Below are 25,936 nucleotides of genomic sequence, written 5' to 3'. Positions count from 1 at the left end.
AGTCTAATGCGCACACGATATGGGCTGAGAGTAAATCCACGAAAGACGAACCTAATGAGAAGTAGCAGAAACGAGAACAGCGAAAAACTTAATATGGGGATTGGTGATCACGAAGTAGATGAAATTAAGGAATTCTGCTACCTAGGCAGCAAAATAATCCTTGACGGAAGGAGCAATGAGGGCATAAAAAGCGGACTACCACAGGCGGAAAGAGGCTTTCCTGGACAGGAAAAGTCTACTAGTATCAAACATAAGGCCTTCATTTGAAGAAGGAATTCCTGGGAATGTACATTTGGACCACAGCACTGTATGGTAGTGAAGTATGCAGTGTGGCAAAACCGGAAAAGAAGAGAACCGAAGCATTTGAGATGTGGTGCTATGGAAGAGTGTTGAAAATTAGGTGGACTGATGAGGTAAGGAATGAGGACGTTCTCCGGAGAGTTGACGAGGAAAAGAATATATGGAAAACATTGACAGGAAGAAGGGACGCGATGATAGGACATGGCGGAATAACTTTCGTGGTACTATAGGGAGCTGTAGAGGATAAAACCTGTAGAGGGAAACAGAGATTGGAATACATCCAACAAATAATTGTAGGCGTAGGATGTAAGTGCTACTCTGAGACGAAGGAGGGGGATTCGTGCAACAAAGGAAAAATCTCTGGCGGTGCAGTGAATGGAACCAGGGTCCTCCGCGTTGCTGTCAGTCAGACAGCTGACCACACTGTTATGGAGGCGGGCACTTGAGCTGTAACTAAAATGAAATGGTGAAATGGGTGTCCGTAAGCAACAAATAACCATGTGGAGTTATTTTCAGCCATAATGGCTATGTTTGTGAACCGTGACTTTGTGGGATAATTATTTATTTCAAGTTTCTGCTACCAGCCACATTTTATGCTTAATCTAACATAATGCAACGCGTTTCGAACATGATTTGTTCATCTTCAGGCGTTAATACATACATAAATAGAGAAATGTTACTTGCAAATAAACAGTCTTAACTAGATTAATGTAGAACACTTTGCCCATAGTTCTTTACTGTAGCTGCTGGCGTGGCATTTGGGAGGAAGGAGGGAGGCAGTGTATGGCTAGAAATCGAAACCAGTGATGTCTTCTGCTGGTTTTCTTCTTTGTGGTTGACTATGTATATCACAGCAATTTCATAATCTTGCTGCTTCACTAGCATCACTGGTGTAATGGCGGAGCTGTTGATTGACATTACACTATTGCACTAGATCTTGTGTTGTGTGTGTAACATCGAAGCAATTTGTGCAGTGATTTACGTTGGCAATCAGTTCAAAATGTTTAAATGTGTGTGAAATCCTATGGGACTTAACTGCTAAGGTCATCAGTCCCTGAGCTGACACAATTATAGTGTGCAATAGTGTAATGTCAATCAACAGCTCCGCCATTACACCAGAGATGCTAGTGAAGCGGCAAGATTATGAATTGCTGTGATCTACATAGTCAACCACAAAGAAGAAAACAAGCAGAAGACGTCACTGATTTCGATTTCTAGCCATACACTGCCCCCCTCCTTCCTCCCAAATGCCACAGCAGCTGGTACAGTAAAGAACAATGGACAAAGTGTTCTACATTAATCTAGTTAAGACTGTTTATTTTTAAGTATCATTTCTCTATTTATGTATGTATTAACGCCTGAAGATGAACAAAACATGTTCGAAACGCGTTGCATTATGTTAGATTAAGCATAAAATAAAAAGTGACTGGTAGCAGAAACTTGAAATAACTAATTAACCAGGTGGAAGGCTGGTAACGACGGGTACTTGTAATGCAATATTTTACGAACAGCCGATAACACAGATCATTGGCGGCGGTGGTGCCCTCTTAGACGGCCCGCAGAACTCAGCTACCTCCATTGTGGGTGAGGCCGAGCTACGGAAGACGACAGATGGCTGCCGGCTCGCCGGAGTCCCGGGGGGTGGCCCGCCGCCGCCGCCTCCGCTTCCGCTAGTGACGTCACCGCTTTTTGCCGGCATTTCGGGATCTGCAGTCCCAGAACTAATCCGGGACGCTCCTCCGCGACTGCGGCCGGCAGACGCGGCGCCAGAATTACGGATTTATGCAAATGCAGTCGCCTAACTGGCGCCGAGTCGGATACGTGATGCGCCGGGCGGCAGGCTGGCTGGCAAGCACGCACCTGCTTGTTATTATGCGTCGCCCACGTCCCGCCGGTGAACACGTCCGTGACCCCGCCGCCGGAGATGCAACACGGCGCGCACACTGCACTGACAGGTATGGAAATTTTCACGTATTTCTGCATGTGCTCCTTCTAAAAGAAAGAAGGTCCTGAATTTACACGGAAACATATTCTAGGAAGTGTGATTCACATAGCGAAACTTTTGACAAAACAGACTTGGAGCTCCAGGTGTGGCGCGGAAGGTGATGCATAATTCAGCAGAAATATGCGTAGTAAGCCGCAACCAACTCGTACCGCAACCGTTGATGAGAGGAGGCGACGTGACTCTCTAAGTCGGGATGCGACGTGCCGTTCTCCAACATGGCAATAATACAGGTTATTTCCACGTTATTCAAGAGGTTATACCTTCTGCACGAATGAAGACAGAAACTTGGAAACAAATTTAACATACGTATCGAAACCAGAAGTTTATTTTGGTGCCCGTCATAAGTAAATGGTTTATTGTAGTGGTCTCCCTTGTGCGGGCAGTTGATCACCCTTTCAGAGTCCTTTGTACGAGTGTCGAGATGGCAATATCGGAACAATAAAAAGGCGTGTTCTCCTTGTAAACAGGTGGAATACAGTTACAACTGTGGGCCATGATTTTCGTCAAGAACATAACATTGCAACTCCTATAGTTCAAAGAAGGGTCTGCCACTGCGTGCCAAATCGCATGCGTGCCGGGTGTGTGTGCGGCGTGTGGGAGGAATCTCAGCCTGTCACGACTTTGATCGGTATTTCCCGGAAGTAAATCGACGGTATTCTACTCCACGTTTTGTTGCCCTTCATGGAGAGCCATTCTGGGCTTACATTTCAGCAAGATAATGCCCGCCCGCACACGACGAGATTTTCTACTGCTACCTTCGCCATGAAGGTTTCCTGATCTCTACCCAGCTGAGAACGTTTGGAGCACTATGGACAGGGCCCTCCTACCAGCTCGGTATTTTAAAGATCTGACGCAACAAACCGTCAGAGTTTGCCACTTAATCTCTCCAACGAGTTTATCAATTAATGCCAAGCTGAATACCCGCTTGCATAAGGGTCAGCGTGGACAAAAGCATTAACGACTCACTCAATTAATGAAGTTGTTTCTCTTGAATAAATCATCCAATTTTTCTAAAATTGTAATCATTTGTTTGTCTTTACCTGATGCACATAACATCTACTGATTCCCATCACATTCAAATAATTCCTTCATAGTGTGTCACCTTTTCTTGTCTTAAGAGTATATTTAGTATTGGGATGTGGAATTCTGCGATCAGCACGAATCTCTTCAATTTGGCGGGGTGCGACGTGTACACAACCTCCAAGATGTCCCACCCCGGGCGATGTCCTTCAAGAGAAGGATGGCGAAAAGTCTACACAAACTGGATCAGCAATCTCTTACGGGCCCCACAGGCAGCAGCGAAAATAAAACAAAAATGGCATTTTTAAACGCTGATTGAAAAGGCGCTTTGGCCCCGAATTAAATATCTTGCAAATCAATGAAGAAGGAATCTCCAGAGACAAATGCGAATACCTAAGCAGACTGGCAACTGATAATACCATCGACATAATAGCTCTTCAAGAAACTCACCAGCCACTGGAAGCTCCTGAAGCAAGAATTAATGTCACAGGATATAAGATGATAGCACACACACCATCCACTAACCATGGTTCAGCTGTATACATTAGGAACGCTTTCACTCACTATAGAATCATTAAAGAAAAACAACAATATCACGTTGAAACAATAGCCATCGAAGTTAACAGTGTAATATCATGACTGCTTACAAACCACCGCGAAAACAACCTGGGTAAATTCTGTACTTCCCACCTTCCCTCACCCTTGCATATACACACCTGGAAATTGAAATAAGAACACCGTGAATTCATTGTCCCAGGAAGGGGAAACTTTATTGACACATTCCTGGGGTCAGATACATCACATGATCACACTGACAGAACCACAGGCACATAGACACAGGCAACAGAGCATGCACAATGTCGGCACTAGTACAGTGTATATCCACCTTTCGCAGTAATGCAGGCTGCTATTCTCCCATGGAGACGATCGTAGAGATGCTGGATGTAGTCCTGTGGAACGGCTTGCCATGCCATTTCCACCTGGCGCCTCAGTTGGACCAGCGTTCGTGCTGGACGTGCAGACCGCGTGAGACGACGCTTCATCCAGTCCCAAACATGCTCAATGGGGGACAGATCCGGAGATCTTGCTGGCCAGGGTAGTTAACTTACACCTTCTAGAGCACGTTGGGTGGCACGGGATACATGCGGACGTGCATTGTCCTGTTGGAACAGCAAGTTCCCTTGCCGGTCTAGGAATGGTAGAACGATGGGTTCGATGACGGTTTGGATGTACCGTGCACTATTCAATGTCCCCTCGACGATCACCAGAGGTGTACGGCCAGTGTAGGAGATCGCTCCCCACACCATGATGCCGGGTGTTGGCCCTGTGTGCCTCGGTCGTATGCAGTCCTGATTGTGACGCTCACCTGCACGGCTCCAAACACGCATACGACCATCATTGGCACCAAGGCAGAAGCGACTCTCATCGCTGAAGACGACACGTCTCCATTCGTCCCTCCATTCACGCCTGTCGCGACACCACTGGAGGCGGGCTGCACGATGTTGGGGCGTGAGCGGAAGACGGCCTAACGGTGTGCGGGACCGTAGCCCAGCTTCATGGAGACGTTTGCGAATGGTCCTCGCCGATACCCCAGGAGCAACAGTGTCCCTAATTTGCTGGGAAGTGGCGGTGCGGTCCCCTACGGCACTGCGTAGGATCCTACGGTCTTGGCGTGAATCGGTGCGTCGCTGCGGTCCGGTCCCAGGTCGACGGGCACGTGCACCTTCCGCCGACCACTGGCGACAACATCGATGTACTGTTGAGACCTCACGCCCCACGTGTTGAGCAATTCGGCGGTACGTCCACCCGGCCTCCCGCATGCCCACTATACGCCCTCGCTCAAAGTCCGTCAACTGCACATACGGTTCACGTCCACGCTGTCGCGGCATGCTACCAGTGTTAAAGACTGCGATGGAGCTCCGTATGCCACGGCAAACTGGTTGACACTGACGGCGGCGGTGCACAAATGCTGCGCAGCTAGCGCCATTCGACGGCCAACACCGCGGTTCCTGGTGTGTCCGCTGTGCCGTGCGTGTGATCATTGCTTGTACAGCCCTCTCGCAGTGTCCGGAGCAAGTATGGTGGGTCTGACACACCGGTGTCAATGTGTTCTTTTTTCCATTTCCAGGAGTGTAAGTAGGGGACTTAATCAGCCGTAATACTAATTGGGGTTACAACAACACAACTAGCCCAGTGGATAGAAAAAGAAGATCTATATGTGGGCTACGATATCAAGGACCTGAAAACTTTCCCATCCGCAAGACGGAACACAAACACCAACCCGGACTTGTGAATGGTTAGGAAGGACACTAATAACATCCCTCAACCCCATACAAAGAAAGTATTCAAGAACTTCCCAAAAAGTCAAGACGGAAGACAAACACCAACCAGGACTTGTGTATGGTTAGGAAGGACACTAATAACATGCCTCTACCCCATACAAAGAAAGTATTCAAGAAAAGACATGAAAATCTACCCCAATACCATGCCTGTCCGTCATCGCCAACATAGCACCGCGAAACTAAGACGGCAAAAAGCACCTATTAAAGAATGGGAAAAAATAACACAAATATATGACGCAAAATGCCTACCTATTCAAGACGTCATTAGAAATTTACGAGGTAACCGACTGAAGTCACGAAAGCTGATACGGAATAACAGCTACATGAGAGGAGAGGATAGCTTCAATCTTACAGCCGCTTAGAAAAAGGAATGGGAGAACTCGCTCAGTAATTATCACCTTATAACTGACCCCTAAAAAGCACTAAAAGGGTTCGACGTTGCTAGGAAAGACTGGGTTAAGCTCAACCGTATCCGAAGTGGCCACACTAGGTGCAAGGCCACTCTCTGTAAATGGGGATTCGTAGATAACCCTAGCTGTGACAGTGGAGTACCTGAGCAATATAACTGATATCGTATAGAACAGAAATTGCCAAGTTCATGATTGACACGGTGCTTATCCACTGAAGCGCCAAAGAAACTGGTATAGGCAAGAGAATACAGAGATATGTAAACAGGCTGAATACGGCGCTGCGGTCGGCAACGCCTGTATACGACAACGAGTGTCTGGCGCAGTTTTTAGATCAGTTACTACTGCTACAATGGTAGGCTATCAAGATTTAAGTGAGTTTGAACGCTGTGTTATAGTCTGCCCACGAGCGTTGGGATACAGCGTCTCCGGGGTAGCGATGAAGTGGGGATTTACCAATACGACCATTTCACAAGTGTACCGCGAGTATGAGGAATCTGGTAAAACATCAAATCACCGACATCGTTGCTGCCGGAAAAAGATCCTGCAAGAACGGGACCAACGATGACTGAAGACAATCGTTCAACGTGACAGAAGTGCAGCCCTTCCGCAAATTTGCTGCAGATTTCAATGCTGGGCCATCAGGAAGTGTCAGCGTGTGATCCATTCAACGAAACAATATCGATACGGGCTTTCGGAGCTGAAGGCCCACACGTGTTCCTTTGATGACTGCACGACACAAAGCTTTACGCCTCACCTGGGCCCGTCAGTACCGACATTGGACTGTTGATGACTGGAAACATGTTGCCTGGTCGGACGAGTCTCGTTTCAAATTGTAGCGAGGGGATAGACGTGTACGGATATGGAGACAACCTCATGTATCCGTGGCCCGTGCATCTCAGCAGGGACTGTTCAAGCTGGTGTAGCTCTGTAATGGTGTGGGACGTCTGCAACCGGAGTGATATGGGACCCTTGATACGTCTAGACACAACTCTTGACAGGTGACACGTACATAAGCATCCTGTGTATCACTTGCTTCCATTCATGCCCACTGTGCATTCCGACGGACTTGGGCAATTCCAGCAGGACACTGAGACACCCCGCACGCCCAGAGCTGCTACAGAGGGGCTCCCGGAACACTCTTCTGAGTTTAAAGACTTCCGCTGGCCACCAATCTCATCAGGCATGAACATTATTGAGCATATCTGGGATGACTTGCAACGTGCTGTTCAGAAGACCCCTCATACTCTTACGGATTTATGGACAGCCCTGCAAGATTCGTGGTGTTAGTTCCCTCCAGCACTACTTCAAACATTAGGCGAGTCCATACCCCTTATCGTTGCGACACTTCTGCTTGCTCGCGGGGGCCCTACGCGACATTAGGCAGTTTCTTTGGCTCTTCAGTGTGTGTGTTAACCTAGACGAACAGCTTTATTCGTTTTGAGAATGATGTTTCGGCATTAACATAAACTCTACTAGGAAGAGAGTGGTACTATGATTGCTTTGAATGTTCCAGAAATAATCAGCTTCTAGTATTCACATAGTTTTTGACGAAGGACGAATGCACGTGACTATCCCCAAGAGCACATGGTTTGCTCGAAACCATACTGAACAACGAGGTATTCTATGTGATTTCAGGTATCTAGTGTCAGTTGCCCCACTAACTGTGCTAAAACTACCAGCAAGATGAAGGGCAGCGCAAACCTAATTTCGTGTAATAATAAATAATCGCGTTGGTAAGATACCCGGATTTAATAATTTATATGTTACTTGAACTCAAAGCAGTCTGTTGTCTAGATACTAAACTGGAGAGTAAATTACACGATCATTAAAATATAATACAGTATTGCACTGTTCTTGAAGCTTTTCCGCAAAAATGAGTGAACGTAATATTATACTGTCGAATTTGATATTAAAATTCTGTCAATGCATTTAGCATATTAATAGAGATCTTTTTATTAACAGACAAAATACTCAACGGTGTGTAGTTTAAGAATTTGCCTGCAAAGTATGCTTACTTGCTACCACACTGTTAGCATTTCATTAAACTTACTGTTTGGAATGGACTGTTAATTTAGTTTCTAATTTTTGCTTTCGATGATCTAGAGTGTCCTATATTTACCCCCGTAACTAAAATTTTCAGATTGTCTTCACCCTTCTCTGGCTTGATTAAGTCTACCGCACTGAATGACTGCTCCGAAATAACAAGCTTCTTTGCACATGTCAGTAGTTTTTTCGTCCACGATAAGTGCCCCATCTGCTAACTCTGTCATGAAGATGCAATTACTGGGAGCGAAATGAGTCTAATCTTCGAAGTCCGTCTCCCTACGATTTCTGAAGCAGCGTAATGAATTGGCTTTCTATTTGTTGCCTTCACGTTACCCAACTTCACTTTACATCAGGTGCAGGTGCAGTTGCTTGTCCGCTATGATACTGCGTTTTGCCGAGTCTCTGATATCTTAGTATACGGCATATCACTTTCTGTCACAAGCCGGCCGTGTGGTTCTAGGCACTTCAGTCCGGAACTGCGCTGCTGCTACGGTCGCAGGTTCGAATCCTGCCTCGGTCATGGATGTGTGTGATGGCCTTAGGTTAGTTAGGTTTAAGTAGTTCTAAGCCTAGGGGACCGATGACCTCAGATGTTAAGTCCCATAGTGCTTAGAGCCATTTGAATCATTAGTGGGACTTTCATGACAAACACTTCCAATGTAAGCGAATGTAATTGCGAAATTAAAAAGTAAAAAAAAAATCCAGCTATGGAAGGATAATGGCAAATGCGTATGGTGTGTGTTTCGCGGTAACACGAAAATCAAACTACACATTCGAGTTACATGCAAAGGAAAAAAATGCACCGATACCATTACCTGTAACGCAGACTTACATTTACTCTTTAATTACGGCTTCATGTGTACAGCTAAAAAGAAAGCAAGCATGTAATCTAGTTTTAAGACGTAATTAATGCCTATCGGCGGAAGATAATATTCTTGTAATAAAAGATTTAATTGGACGGACTGTAAGCTTCTAATCAGAGACTGAAACAAACTTGAATTAATGAAGGATTAAATAATGAACGTTGCATTAAAAAATCTAATGAACCACAAGAGAATACTCTGAACGCGCAATGTACCAGAAGCAGACAAGAGTAACTCATACCCTCGGCATTCTATCACTGATAAACATGCACGACAGGTGTGTTTAAAATAAACGTTTAAATTTCAAGGATTACTTTCGAATAGAGACTTAGCCTCATAGCTCGAACTTTCCTGTGCTTCTCTCATATCTCCAAAATTTCACTTAAGTTCTGCTATAGTTCTTGCTGAAGAATATGGTGGTGGTGGTTAGTGTTTAACGTCCCGTCGACAACGAGGTCATTAGAGGCGGTGCTGAAGAATAGCTCCTGATACGGCACTCAGTTCGAATATATCAGGAAGTTTCAAAACAGAGGACAAAGAGAAACATTCTTTTTGAAAACTACACACGTCAAAAACGTTTTGCATCACCTCGGCTCCGTGAATGCCGAACATGTACAGAAATTTGGAACAGAGATAACGTACACATCATTTCCGCCCTTTCTATTGCTCAAGAAAACCACACATTGCATGTTGTACCACCATACAGCGAGACCTTCAGAGGTGGCGGTCCAGATTGCTGTACACACCGGTACCTCTAATACCCAGGAGCACGTCCTCTTGTATTGATGCATGCCTGCATTCGTCGTGGCATACTATCCACAAGTTCATAAGGGCACTGTTGGTCCAGATTGTCCCATTCTCAGCGGCGATTCGGCGTAGATCCCTCAGATTGGTCACGTCGTCCATAAACAGCCCTTTTCAACCTATCCCAGGCATGTTCGATACGGTTCATGTCTGGAGAACATACTGAACATTCTAATCGAGCCAATAAGCTGTGATAAGATGGTTGCACTATGGGTCGAAGGACGGCATTCACGTATCGTACAGCCACTACGGCGTCTTCCATGACCACCAGCGGCGAACGTTGGCTCCACATACTGCCACCCCAAAACATCAGGGAACCTCCACCTTGCTGGACTCGCTGGACAGTGTGTCTAAGGCGTTCAGTCTGGCCGGGTAGCCTCCAAACATAGCTAAGACGATTGTCTTGTTGAAGACATATGCGACACTCATCGGTGGAGAGAACCTGATGACAATCCTGAGCGGTGCATTCGGCGTGTTGTTGGACCCATTTGTACCGCGCTGCGTGGTGTCGTGGTTGCAAAGATGGACCTAGCTCTTGGGTGGCCTGAGCGAGGCATGTCATCGTCATTTCCTGTCTCTCTGTGTCTCCTCCACGTCCGAACAACATCGCTTTGGTTCACTCCGAGGCGCCTGGATACTACCCTTGTTGAAAGCCCTTCTGGCACAAAGTGACAATGCTGACGCGATCGAACCGCGGTATTGACCATCTAGGCATGGTTGAACTACAGACAACACGAGGCGTGTACCTCCTTCCTCGTGGAATAACTGGAAGTGATCGGCTTTCGGACCGCCTCCGTCTAATAGGCACTGCTCATGCATGGTTGTTTACATGTTTGGGAGGGTACAGTGACATCTCTGAACAGTCAAAAGGACTGTGTATGTGATACAACACCCACAGTCAACGTCTATCGTCAGGAGTTCTCGAACCGGGGTGATACAAAACTTTTTTTGATATTTTTTTCCAGATATTTGTAATTTTCTTCGCTCGCGCATGCTTGATTCGACAGGCTTCGCAAAAGATAAACAGAAATACCAGTTTACTACTTTGTCAATAAATAAAATACGAATCCTTGGCTCCAGCAACCTGTTTCGGTTGTCTCGAGGTTATCTGAAAGCATTCAAAGAAAGCTATTTACAGGCATGAGCAGTGCACGCACTTAACAATACGTTTGTCGAATTTTAGTATTGTATTTTCAATGTTTTTATAATATATTCAACATCTTGTAGGTGCGGCTGATAAATCTCACCGAATAATTTCGCTTCCTACGTGATAAAAAATTTGCTTAGTGCTACAGTGACAGTTACCGCATGAAATCAGTACAAGCTTCTTGATGAAATGCTCTTAAGAGCTTTCGGAGACGCGATGAGAACAACGGTAAAATGGTGGAAGTATCGACTTACTCAGTTCACTGTTATACACGAAATAGTCAGTAAGGAATGAAACATATTTCTGAATACTCTGACAATTATTCACACTTGTATATGGTCATAATTGCGGCTATGTCTATTAGTAATTTTTTTTAGTCTACCGTCTTCTGACCTATTTGATGCGGTGGACCATGGATACACTATGTGATCAAAAGTATCTTGACACCTGATTGAAAATGACTTAAAACTTCGTGGTGTCCTCCATCGGAATTCAATGCTGGAATTCCATATGGTATTGGTCCACCATTAGCCTTGATGACAGCTTCCACACTCGCAGTCATATTTTCAATCAGGTCCTGGAAGGTCTCTTGGGTAATGGCAGCCCATTCTTCAGGCACTGCTGCACTGATAAGATGTGTCGTTGTCGGTCGGTGAGGCCTGGCACGAAGTCGGCGTTCCAAAACATCCCAGAAGCCTTCTATAGGATTCAGGTCAGGACTCTGTGTTGGCTAGTCCATTACAGGGACGTTATTGTCGTGCAACCACTCCGCCACAGATGAAAGATGCAGTCGTCATCCCTGAATTGCTCTTCAACAGTGGGAAGCAAGAAGGTACTTAATACATCAATGTAGGTCTGTGCTGTGATAGTGCCACGCAAATCAGCAAAGGGTGCAAGCCCCCTCCATGAAAAACACGACCACATCATAATACCACCGCCTCCGAATTGTAATGTTGGCACTTCAAACGCTGGCAGATGACGTTCACCGGGGATCCTGATGTTGTTTGGAATTCCTGTGTGATGGTATGGACAGATGTCCGCCTATTACGCATTACGACCCTCTTCAACTGTACGGGGATCTCTGTCAATTTCAATTAACAGACGTGGTCGACATGTACACTTTTGTGCTGCACGTATCCCTTCACACTTCCACTTAACTATCACGTCGGAAACAGTGACCCTAGAGATGTGTAGGAGTGTGGAAATCTCCCGTACAAACGTATGACACAAGTGACACCCAATCACCTAACCACACTGGAAGTCTGTGAGTTCCGCAGAGCGCTCCATTCTGCTGTCTCACGATGTCTAATGACTACTGAGGTCGCTGATATGGAATGCCTGGCGCTAGGTGCAGCACAATGCACCTAATATGAAAAACGTACGTTTTTGGGAGTGTCCGGATACTTTTGAGCACATAGTGTACCTCCCTTGCGCCAGTGTCTTCATCTCAGAGTAGTACTTCCACCGTACGTCCTCAGTTATATGTTGGATATATTCCACTCTGTCGCTTCTCATGCAAATTTTTACCCTCCACAGCTCTCTATAGTACAATGGAAGTTTTGTCCCGAAGTCTTAAATTCTTAAATAATCTCCTTAATATCCTATTATATTGTCCCCTCATCTCTTCAGTGTTTTCCCTGTTTCTTTCTTCGCCGATTCTGCAGAGAACCTGCTTCTTCTTATCGTACCAGTTCTTTTCTCATAGTGCATGATTCGCTACTATACAGTGCTATCCTGCATATGTATATTTTCATGAATTTCTTTTACGACTGATGGCCATTATTTGATAATACAGTGGACTTCTTTTGACCAGGATGCCCTCTTTGCCTGTACTAGTCTGGTTTCTATGTCCTCCTTGCTTCATCTGCCTTGCCTTATCTTGCTACCGATGTAACAAACTTCTTACAATTCTTCACACTTCATGGTCACCAACTTTGTTGTTAAATTTTCCGCTGGCCGTATTTCTGTTACTCATAATTACTTTCGTCTTTTATCCATTTACTCCCAGCCCATAGTCTGTATTCATTAGAACATTCAAGTCCGCAGCTTGAGGTTTAGTGACTAATGCTACTATCGCTGGATAACGGGGTCCCGGGCTTGATTCCCGGCCGGGTTGTTTGTGTTGTTCTCATCATCTCATCATCATTCGGCAAGCGACGATATTGGAACTGGAAAGATAGGAAACTTGTATGGAGGCTAATGACCTCGATGTTGAGCGCCCCGCAAAACATCATCATCGTTATCATTAGAACGTTCATTCCATTCAACAGTCCTGCAACACTTCTGCACTGTCACTAAGAATAGGAATATCATCAGGGAATCTTTGATAACACTGCTTCTTAAATTTTAGTTCCACTCTTGAACCTCTCTTTTATTTCCGTTCTTCTATGTATAGATTAAATAGTAGGGCGAAAGGCTGCATCCCTGTCTTACACCGTTTTTTAATCCGTGCACTTCGTTCTTGATCTTCCAGTCTTACTGTTACCTTTTGGCTCTTACTCATACTGCCGGCCGGAGTGGCCGTGCGGTTCTAGGCGCTACAGTCTGGAAGCGAGCGACCGCTACGGTCGCAGGTTCGAATCCTGCCTCGGGCATGGATGTGTGTGATGTCCTTAGGTTAGTTAGGTTTAATTAGTTCTAAGTTCTAGGCGACTGATGACCTCAGACGTTAAGTCACATAGTGCTCAGAGTCATTGGAACCATTTGAACATTACTCATACTCTATATTAAACGTCTTTTTCTATAGCTTACTCTTATTTTTCTCAGAATTTCGAATATCTAGTACCATTTTCCATCGTCGAAGGTTTTTTCCAGATCGACAAATCTTATGAACGCGACCTGCATTCTGTATCAAACGCAACGTCAGGACATCCTGTATTGTGCCTTCACCTTTCCTAAAGCCAAACGAATCCTCATATAACACATTCTCAATTTTCTTTCCCATTCTTTTTTGTATTTTATTCTTGTCAGTAACGTGGGGATGTTAAGCTGATTGTGCAATAGTTCTCGTACCTATCTGCCCTTGCTATTTTCGGGTTTGTGGATGATATTTTTCAAAAATTCTGATGGTAGGTCTTCGTTCTCGCAGATTTTCCACACAAATTTGAGTAGTTGGTCGTTTGGCACTTCCATTAGCGATTTTAGAAATTCCAAAGTAATCCTGTGTGATCTGATCAAACGCTTTCCATCATTCTGTTAAAGTCTGACTGCAATACTAGATCCTTTATGTTTTCTCTACCCATTTCTCGTGTCATGCCATAGACAAGTCCTCTCGGTCGTAGAAGCCCTTAATGTACTCTTTCTACCTTTCCGCTCTCTCGTCTGTCTTTAGCAGCGGAATTCCCATTGTGTCCTTGCTTTTGATTCCATCTGCGATTGTTTTGTCGTTTCTGTGATTAATCAATCTTTCCAATGACCACTACTTTTTCGATTTCTTCATAATCTTCCTACAACCACTTTGCTTTCACTTCCCTGCAGTTCCTACTTATTTCACCCCCTAGTTAAATACATTGTTATACACTCCTGGAAATGGAAAAAAGAACACATTGACACCAGTGTGTCAGACGCACCATACTTGCTCCGGACACTGCGAGAGGGCTGTACAAGCAATGATCACACGCACGGCACAGCGGACACACCAGGAACCGCGGTGTTGGCCGTCGAATGGCGCTAGCTGCGCAGCATTTGTGCACCGCCGCCGTCAGTGTCAGCCAGTTTGCCCTCGCATACGGAGCTCCATCGCAGTCTTTAACACTGGTAGCATGCCGCGACAGCGTGGACGTGAACCGTATGTGCAGTTGACGAACTTTGAGCGAGGGCGTATAGTGGGCACGCGGGAGGCCGGGTGGACGTACCGCCGAATTGCTCAACACGTGGGGCGTGAGGTCTCCACAGTACATCGATGTTGTCGCCAGTGGTCTGCGGAAGGTGCACGTGCCCGTCGACATGGGACCGGACCGCAGCGACGCACGGATGCCCGCCAAGACCGTAGGATCCTACGCAGTGGCGTAGGGGACCGCACCGCCACTTACGAGCAAATTATGGACACTGTTGCTCCTGGGGTATCGGCGAGGACCAATCGCAACCGTCTCCATGAAGCTGGGCTACGGTCCCGCACACCGTTAGGCCTCTTCCGCTCACGCCCCAACATCGTGCAGCCCGCCTCCAGTGGTGTCGCGACAGGCGTGAATGGAGGGACGAATGGAGACATGTCGTCTTCAGCGATGAGAGTCGCTTCAGCCTTGGTGCCAATGATGGTCGTATGCGTGTTTGGCGCCGTGCAGGTGAGCGCCACAATCAGGACTGCATACGACCGAGGCACACAGGGCCAACACCCGGCATCATGGTGTGGGGAGCGATCTTCTACACTGGCCGTACACCTCTGGTGATCGTCGAGGGGACACTGAATAGTGCACGGTACATCCAAACCGTCATCGAACCCATCGTTCTACCATTCTTAGACCGGCAAGGGAACTTGCTGTTCCAACAGGACAATGCACGTCCGCATGTATCCCGTGGCACCCAACGTGCTCTAGAAGGTGTAAGTCAACTACCCTGGCCAGCAAGATCTCTGGATCTGTCCCCCATTGAGCATGTTTGGGACTGGATGAAGCGTCGTCTCACGCGGTCTGCACGTCTAGCACGAACGCTGGTCCAACTGAGGCGCCAGGTGGAAATGGCATGGCAAGCCGTTCCACAGGACTACATCCAGCATCTCTACGATTGTCTCCATGGGAGAATAGCAGCCTGCATTGCTGCGAAAGGTGGATATACACTGTACTAGTGCCGACATTGTGCATGCTCTGTTGCCTGTGTCTATGTGCCTGTGGTTCTGTCAGTGTGATCATGTGATGTATCTGACCCCAGGAATGTGTCAATAAAGTTTCCTCTTCCTGGGACAATGAATTCAAGGTGTTCTTATTTCAATTTCCAGGAGTGTATTATTTTGCCTTTTCTTTGACATTTTTACAGTTTCTTCTTTCTTCACATTTTTACAGTTTCTTCTTTTCTCGATCAGTACAAGCTTTTCTTCTGTAACCACAGGTTTCTTCCCTGTTAACTTCCTTGTACCTATGTTTGTCTCTTCAGCGCTCGTGACAGCCGTTTTTGGAGATGTCCATTTCTCTTCAACTGAACTACCTACTACGTAAACATTATATCCCGATATCTAAATCCTTAGAGAATTTCGAACACTTCTCTTCATCACTCAGTACATCAGTATCTTACTCCTTTCCAGGAAGATTCTTCCGAAGGATGCTGTTAAACTTCAGTCTGCTCTTCTTCATTACTAAATTGTAACTCGAGTCTATATCAACTTCTGGATAAGTCTTACTGTCGTATATCTGAGTATGATGTAATCCAGGTGGAATATTGACGTGTCTCTGGACTTTACGATCTCTGAACAGTGTATTCGCTTTTACTATCTGAAATTTATTGCAGGATTTAATTAGACTTCCTCTTCTCTAATTTCTACTACCAAGCCGACATTATTCCTCAACTTTGTCGTCTATTCTTTCCCCGGCTACGGCGTTCCAGCACCGCATGAATATTAGATTATCATCTTCCTTTACAAATTGAATTACCTATTCAGTATCTTCACACGCTTTGTCTGTATATTTACCTTCCACTTGCGACGTCAGCGTATACGTTTCAAATGTTGTAATTAGTGCGCATTAACTCAATCTGTGTTCTACCTTTCTAAACGAATCCTACTCCCGTTGTACTATTTCCTGCTGCTGTTGTTATTGCCTTATATTCGTCTGACCAGAAATCCTTTTCTTCTTTCCACTTCAGTTCACTGACCCCACTATATTAAGATTAAGCCTTTGCAATTCCCTTTCCAGATTTCCCAGCTCCCCTACTTCTTACTTTCTACGCTCCAACTTGAAGAACGTCACGCTTCCGTTGATTGTCGGTCTCTTTCTCATCGTCACGTCCGCGTCGACAGTCGCCTTCTGGAGATCTGGAGAGGCTAATGCGTAATCATTTTCGAATGGAGAGATCATCATGGCACTTTTCAATTCCAGGCGACAAGTCCTGTGGATGTACGTAGTTTCTTTAATGCAGTGATTTCCATCGCGTTCTGCATCCTCTCCCGTGATCACTGCTGATACTCTCGTCTTTTAGGGACAGGTTCCCGCCAGAAGGACAGGAGGTTGCCCTGAATATGCGTTCCTCCTCCCTTTTTGACAGAGCCGTTGGGAGAACGAGCTTGTCTCCTGGTACCGGACGTCTTCGTTGCCATTGTTGACGATTTTTATTCAAAATTTTAACGTACTATTACCGTCAGAACACACAGGAACACTATGTGATCAAAAGAATCCGGGCACCTGGCAGAAAATGACTTACAAGTTCGTGGCGCCCTCCATCGGCATTGCTGGAATTCAATATGGTGTTGGTCCACCCTTAGCCTCGATGAGAGCTTCCACTCTCTCACGTTCAATCAGATGTTGGAAGGTTTCTCGGGTAATGGCAGCATTCTTCACGGAGTGCTGCACTGATTAGAGGTATTGATGTCGGTTGGTGAGGCCTGGCATGAAGTTGGCGTTCCAAAGCATCCCAAAGGTGGTCTATAGGATTAAGGTGAGGATTCTGTGCAGGCCAGTCCATTACAGGGATATTATTATCGTGAAACCACTCCGACATAGGCCGTGCATTATGAACAGGTGCTCGATCGTGGTGAAAGACGCAATCGCCATTCCCGAATCGCTCTTCAACAGCGGTGAGCAAGAAGGTGCTTAAAACATCAACGTAGACCTGTGCTGTATTAGTGTCACGCTAAACAAGAAGGGATGCAAGACCTCTCCGAGAAAAACACGACCACACCATAACATCACCGCCTCCGAATTTTACTGTTGAAACTACACACGCTGGCAGATGACGTTCACCGGGAATTCGCCATACCGACAGCCTGCCATCGGATCGCCACATTATATACCGTGATTCGTCACTCCAGACAACGTTTTTGTGCTGTTCAATCGTCCAATGTTTACACTCCTTACACGAAGCGAGGCGTCGTTTGGCGTTTGCCAGCGTTATGTGTGGCTCATGAACAGCCGCTCGACCATGAAATCCAAGCTTTCTCGCCTCCCGCCTAACTGTCTTAGTACTTGCAGTGGATCCTGATGCATTTTGGAATTCCTGTGTGATGGTCTGGATAGGTGACTTCCTATTACACAATACGATCCTCTTCAACAGTCCGTGGTCTCTGTTAGTCAACAGACGAGGTCGGCCTGAATGCTTTTGTGCTGTACGTGTCCCTTCACGTTTCCACTTTACTATCACATCGGGAACAGTGGACCTAGGATGTTCAGGAGTGTGGAAAACTCGCGTACAGACGTATGACACAAGCGACAGCCAATCACCTGACCACGTTCGAAGTCCTTGAGTTCCGCAGAGCGCCCCAATCTGCTCTCTCACGATGTCTAACGATTACTGAGGTCGTTGATATGAAGTACCTGGCAGTAGGTGGCAGGAAAATGCACCTAACACGAAAGACGTATGTTTGTGGGGTTGTCCGGAAGCTTTTTATCACATAGTGTGTACTCTTTTGCTCAGAGAAGGAAGGAAAAGGGACGTACGATTTTACTGAGACTCCAAGGCATTTAACACTGTAAAATAAGATACAGAGTAATTAGCGATCGGAAGTACGTATTCGTATTACAAGCGACCAACATCGTGGCACATTTGGTTTAGTCAAGAATACGTGGTTCTCTGTTGCCTATCCCCAGAATCGTGGTTGGAAAGCGAAAGTACGAAGCGTTTTGGAAAGTGTAATTTTTAGCTAATCAAGAACTGTACATAGCTGGTATTACATCAGCTTTGTACTTTCATCAAAAATCGTTTGCTATTTACTCACACCATTTATGTGTCATTCGCCTCCGCCCCTTTTCCATCCCACCCTCTCGCCCCACTCTTGTTGCACTGATATTATTTCTCTCTGTCGAACGGCTGGAAATACATGCGGTATTAATGAGCGGTATTAATGCTACAAGACAGAAAGTACAGCGAAATTATCAGCGCTCCTCATATTCTCTTTTTGTTGATCAGAGATACGTCGACGTTTCATCCCTTGCCTAAATTCACTCTGTGTCGTAATGAATTCAAAGTGGAAAAGCCTAGATATAAGTCAGAGATGGCGTTTATGTTACTGGAAATTTGTCTATGGTATGTTGGTGCATGTTTCACAATAGTGTAAGGAAATTACGAGCTGTATTTGTGCAATAGCCTTGTTCACACGTCTTTTTAGAGTAGTATGTTGAGTGTCTTTCCTTTCGTTCAAATGGATAAAACTGTAATATCGCGCATCAATTAATTAGTTTGGTTAACTGCCAAAGGAAATTATTGTCATAACGGCTCTGAGCACTATGGGACTTAACTTCTGAGGTCATCAGTCCCCTAGAACTTAGAACTAGTTAAACCTAACTAACCTAAGGACAACACACTCATCCATGCCCGAGGCAGGATTCGAACCTGCGACCGTAGCGGTCGCGTGGTTCCAGACTGTAGCGCCTAGAACCGCTCGGCCACCCTGGCCGACTTATTGTCATAACGGCGAGGGTTTGTAATGTCTTCTTGTTCATTTACAATAGGTACGAATGCTGAATTCGTCTTGTTAAAGTATGTGCCGTAAGTGACAGAACAACAAGCACAGACGAAAAGATCGAGATGGACCACAACGTGGTATTGCACAATCGGCAGTTAAAAGTTATGAAATAAATATCGCCATAGACAGATTAGAAGAATGAGTACAGCACATTTTACATAATTAAGTATGAGAATGTTCATACAATATGGCTAGAACAGTATGCGTAAACAAAACTGTCAGCACTCTTTAGACCATTTTAAAACATACCTACTGATATTGTTTGCCTGTTTGTATGATAGATGGGCATCTGCCGCTTTGCACTAGAAACGAGTCACCAATTAGAGCAGTGGATGGAAGGTGATGGACTTGCACCATAAGATGGAAAGTCAGATTCGTCTTCCGAGTAGTTTATAGCCAGTGTTTTCTGATATTCCAAATGGACGCCGGCGTATAGTAGGTAAGTGGTCTGGTCGTATTGGGTGAAAAAGATACATGGGGGAGTGAACTGGGGAAAGGAAAAACAGAACAGTAACGCTTGGGTCGCTTACATAATACGATTTGGCGACGGGAAAAGAGTAGTTTAGGGATTTGATCTAAATTCATCACAGAAAATATTAGTTACCACCTTAAAAGGGCAAACTGGAGCGCTGTAGATCTTGTATAATGGGTATAAGGCAACCGAGTGAGTCTGCAATCAAGTAGTGTGTATGCATGGGTTGTTTGGGGAAGGAGACCAGACAGCGAGGTCATCGGTCTCATCGGATTAGGGAAGGACGGGGAAGGACGTCGGCCGTGCCCTTTCAAAGGAACCATCCCGGCATTTGACTGGAGCGATTTAGGGAAATCACGGAAAACCTAAATGAGGATGGTCGGACGCGGGATTGAACCGTTGTCCTCCCGAATGATCAGTGAAGTAAAATGGTTGAATGTGGAGACCTGACAGAATGGCACAATGGAGCTACCGTGTTTGGGCGGCTCATGATGACAACATGAATGAAGCTGCCCGATTTGTTGGTGCACCAACTCGAGCTGTGTCCTCAAGAGGTGGTGTATCATTCACAGACAACGTTGTTTTATTGGCAGAACACTTAGAAGATGAAACCAGTCAGCTACAGACACTGTTACAATATGCAATTGCGGATTTCGCTGCGGCATGAGCTTTTCACGAAGTTTCTGTCAGCAACTTTCTCCTCCGAATGTGAAAACGTTTTGTTGGACCCTTGCTACACATGGAGAAATGGTCACCGTAATACAACAAAAGAAATCAGAGCTCGCATGGCAAGAATTAAATCATCGGTCTTCCCTCGCGCTGTTCAGAAATGGAAGGGCAGAGAAATACACACATCATGCATGACCTCGGTCCCGAGAACTCCTGCAGACTGACGTTGACTGTGGATATTGTATCACAGACACAGTCCTTTTGACTGTTCAGAGATGACACTAAACCCGCCCATAGATGTCATGCATGAGCAGCCCTTATTAGACTGAAGGAGTCCGACAGCAGATCAGTTCCAGTCGTTCTGCCAGGAAGGAGGTGCACGGCTCGTGTTGTCTGTAGTTCTCAACTGGACTTCTCTCTAGATAACGCTAGCACACTAGTCCACCAATTCGGGCACTGAAAGGTTTCCGATCACTGGGTTTCTTGCCACATAATAGAAGACCATGAAGAGCAACCAAGTGCGGAAGTGCTTGCACGTTACGAGGCTGACTCTGACCTTTTTTTGTCGAACAGCGCCACAAGCGATAAAACATGAGTTCATCTCTTAGCACAGTAAACAAAACTGAAATCCATGGAGTGTCGCAAGTCACCTCTGCTTCGAAGAAAAAGTTCAAAACCGCACCCTCAGCAGGTAAAGTCATGGCGACGGGCCTTTGTAACTCTGTAGGAGGTATTGTGTTTGATGCCTCCCTCATGGTACAAATCTATATGTATTGTGCTACACTCAGGAAATTGTGAAACGACGTCAGGTCGTGCGTCGCCACAAAAAAGCAAACAAATTTCTCCTTGTTCACGGCAACGTAAGATGTCGCAGAAGTCTGCGCATCCGAGAGGAGCTCACAAAACTTCATTGATCTGTTCTTCCTCCTCACCCTTCCTACAAACCAGATTTCACTCCTTCCGACTTCCTGCTGTTTGTCCCAATGAAATATGCACTCCGCGGGAAGCAAATGGTTTAAATGGCTCTAAGCACTTTGGGACTTAACTTCTAAGGTCAGCAGTCCCCTAGAACTTAGAACTACTTACACCTAACTAATCTAAGGACATCACACACATCCATGCCCGAGGCAGGATTCGATCCTGCGACCGTAGCAGCAGCGTGGTTCCGGACTGAAACACCTAGAACCGCTCGGCCACAGCGGCTGGCCCCGCGGGAAGCAGTACGTGGAGGATGGCAAGGTTACTTATGCAGCAAGACGTTCGTTCCAACGTCGACCAATAGATTGGTAGCAAGCGTGCTTACGATCCGCTCTCCTTCTCACCATTAAGGTGGCTGAGACCGTCGCATCGAACGGACATTATATCGGAAAATAGCGATTTGTGGTCACGAGCGAGGAATATTATGATGTACTGGCATCCTGAATAAAACCAACCTGTTTCCAGGACAAAGAATGTGCTGCATTATTTATTGAACGCCTCTCGTAAAATAATGAAGTTAGGCAGCTGTAGTTGCATGTTTTGCAGATTGTCGGAAATCACGCTTTGGAAGAGGTATCCACTCACCTGAGAAACTTCGGACAATGTACAATCACGCAAGAAAGGCTATGCCGACGAAATACGGCTCTTTTGTCTTAAGAAAGTCTTTTATTGCCAGGATGAGAACGTTGCAGATCGCCCTTGCAATGATACAGTTGCACGAAAACGCTGCCTGGGAAGCAAGTATTATTGCCTGTCAGTGTCAGGTAGGAAATTGTAAAACGGTGATGAGCCAGTCCTACGACACTTACACACACATACACACCTGCTCAGAAAGAGAGAGAGAGAGAGAGAGAGAGAGTTGTGGCTGCCACACAGTCCCGCTGATCTTGTGGCGTCGTGCCACAGAGAGCTTGAATCTCGGTCACTTTAATTTCATGGGACATCTCTCCAGAGATGCCCTTCGTGTGTCTCCTCCCTACTGTTGCGCGGTGCGTTTGTCTCTGCTTCACGTTCGTGATGCATGAGACAATTCCACTCGCTCCTCGCTGTGCATCTGTGCATTCTTTACCAACGAACTCCAGACTGGAGTAGCGCTTGATGTCTTCAGTTTCTGCTGCGTACTCATCGCATCATTTGTGAAATTTATTGACATTTGTCTAACTTTTGGAATTAGTTGAAGGACTACATGTTATTCATGATGGCGATACTAAAGTAGCAGTATGAAACGATCACCGATTATGGTTTTACAAACGGTTTGTGGTGAGCCGTTGTTGCAAGTTGGGACTGTGTCAGTGAACGGAACTCCCACCCGGTCACCAAATTTTACGGGAAATCATCTGTTGGCTGAACCGTCCTGCCGCAGATGAGGTCGACAAGAAGCAACAGCTCGGTTGTATAGAGAGCGCGCTGTTTCGCCGGGCGCCCAACGTGTTGTCTCCCCGTCGTCCTCCTACAGCCACGGACCACGTGCACCGACGAAAACGGTAAGTGTTACACCGTGGACACGCTGAGCGAACGCTACACAACTCGTAGGCAAATATTTAAATGCCCTGAGATAAGTTTACTGAAATTTTATCCTGATGCAAACTTATTTTCACTGTTTTTAAGACTGGTAAAGAATGGTGTGATTACTTGATGGGTGTTGGGTATCTATAACGTTACTGGAATTTTTCTCGTGGAGAACACATCACAATATACCGGGAGGAAGTGGGTGTTGTGTGATGTCCGTATGTTAGTTAGGTTTAAGTAGTTCTAAGTTATAGGGGCTGATGACCATAGATGTTAAGTCCCATAGTGCTCAGAGCCATTTGAACCATTTTTGAACCGGGAGGAAGTGGACGATCAGTTTATCGCCATATTCAGCCTTTGAGAGAGGTCGATGATTGGCAGGAGGGGTATGGAAAGATCATACCGACAGTCTACACGCACTGCTGGCTTTAGCTTGAAGACTGCAGGAGACGGATTCAGGACAAATTATGCCAAGTGGATATGAACGGGTCGTTCCAAAATCGCAGGGTTGTTCGTCACCTGTGACGAATAAACGGATGACGTCAGCTGATATCCGGGAAGAGTTTACACGCGGAGTGTCACCATGAGCCATTCGGAACAGTACACCGGTATCTGACCAGATATCACGAGTTGTTATTCGTATTTTATGGAGACGTACACGCCGTGGAGTCAGAGTCAGCTGGCGCATTGAATGGTATCATACGGCAATCATCGAAAACTATACATTCTGCAGAGGAGTGGCAGTTATCTGGTGACAGAGCTGCGTTAAAACAACAGTCAAGATCGCAATAATATTTTATTAATGATCGGTTTCGACTTCATGTAGAAGTCACCATCAGAAAATGAGAAAGTGCTCAAGCGGCAACGCGATCGCAAACTGTAGTTTATCGCTATGAAGACTGCTTTTTAACCCGATCAGCGAAGAGTCCAACTTCTGCTTGTAAGGTAAAACGGACACAAACTTCTCCGCAGACTATCTGGTGAAAGGTCACAGGAAGCAGCGACGTACGAAAAGCATACGTCTTGAAATCCTGAAATTATGATGTGGAGAGCTATTCGATATGACCCTAGGAAAGATTTGGTAATTGCTGGATGGAGGCTGAATGCTCGCTAGTAACTCACAACAAGAGTAAAACCTTATTATTAATATGCCGTTGTTGACCGGGGTACGAAATAGCATATTTCAACAGGATAGTGCAAGTCTCCACACTGCATTTCACACAATGGACACCTTGAAGAACGAACGGGTGTTGACCTGCCCAGATCTCTGATTTTCACCATAGAGCGTGTCTGGGATGTGGTGGGAAGACACCTGCCTCCTGCCATCAATACAACATGTATTTCAGATATGGCAAGGAATTCCTGAAGCTGAGGATCGGAGGCTGTTTGCTTCTACGCAACACCGAATGCGGGAGTAGTACCCGCGCATATGGGAGGTTACACCTGAAAAGGGTGTTGATGATGGACACGAGTTCTAAATGGAAGGACGATTCAATCAGTTAAACATTAGGTGAGATCTACGTTTTGTTCAGTTGATTCTTAGTGAGGATAATCTTCATGGGTGTAGAAAAATAAAAGAATTCTTTAAATACTTTATTTTAATTTCAGAAGTAATAACCAACTTGGTACACAAAATGTTAGTGCACAATACACTGCTACGCATCGTGAAAGAGAAAATCAGTTTATATCACTTATTTACACTGACCACATTACTGCACTAAAGATGTGCAGAATACCCATTTTCTGATGAACGTCTCCAAAACGATGTATAAATGTCGAATTGGTGCTACATGGTGTACACTTTCCGCAGCCGTCGGTGTAATTTGAGCTTGGCTACCCATCCTCGATCATGAGACTACGATTGTCCAGAATTCAATTCGTATATATGGGAGATTAATCTTACGAAATTATTAGACTTGAATAAGAAACATTAAGGCAGGCGAGAATTTTATATACTGTTATGAATAACCGCCTCGGTAGGTTCACGAGTGTACAAGCTTACATAATTCAACTGACGTGAAATATGATTACATAGTGAAGTCCACGTTTCAATTGACGAACAGAAAGAGCCACAAGCATTAAGTTTGTTTTCAGAATAGAAGATGAGAGTTACTAAAATTAATTTACAAGGGTTGTTCAATAAGTAATGCAACGCATTTGTTTCTTCGGCCAGTTTCAGTAGAAAAATGCAGAATTTGTTGTGGGACAGCTTTAGTCCCTATAGTTACGTGAAGTTCCGATAAATGGGGGCGCTATACGTAACCTTAAAAATGGCCTCTGTAACGGAGCTGCCTTCAAAGTAGAGTGCTGTTATTGAATTTGTTTTGGCGGAAAATCAGGCTATCGCAGATATACATAGGCGCTTGTATAGTGGCTACGGAAGCCTGGCAGTGAACAAAAGCACGGTGAGTCGCTAGGTGAAGCGTCTGTCATCATCGCAACAAGGTCACACAAACCTGTCTGATCTCTCGCTTGCACACAGCTGTGAGTCTGTAATGTTGGAACGTGCGGACACTCTCATCCGAGGTGATCGACGGACCACAATAAGACACCTCGCAACACAACTGGACGTCTCTGTTCGTAGTGCTGACACACTAGTCCACCAGTTGGGATACGCAAAGATGCTCGCCCACTAGTTTCCTTGCCGCCTTGCAGAAGACCATACAGAGCAACGAAGGGCCTTCTACGTGGAATTGCTTGCGCGTTACGAGGCTTGACGTGACGATTTTTTGCAGGACATCGTCAGAGCGATGAAACATTGGTTCA

The 25,936-nt window shown here is 45.7% G+C and overlaps 1 protein-coding gene across 1 annotated transcript in view; it reads right to left on the bottom strand.

Moving 5' to 3' along the window:
• Nucleotides 1-25,936, bottom strand: part of LOC126343426 (tachykinins) — a 955,942-nt gene that overhangs the window by 94,993 nt on the left and 835,013 nt on the right. The gene's annotated exons all lie outside the window — the stretch shown is intronic.

This window comes from Schistocerca gregaria, chromosome 1, assembly GCF_023897955.1.
Source record: "Schistocerca gregaria isolate iqSchGreg1 chromosome 1, iqSchGreg1.2, whole genome shotgun sequence".
NCBI classification, from domain to species: domain Eukaryota; kingdom Metazoa; phylum Arthropoda; class Insecta; order Orthoptera; family Acrididae; genus Schistocerca; species Schistocerca gregaria.
This window is presented reverse-complemented; position numbering and strand designations above follow the sequence as displayed.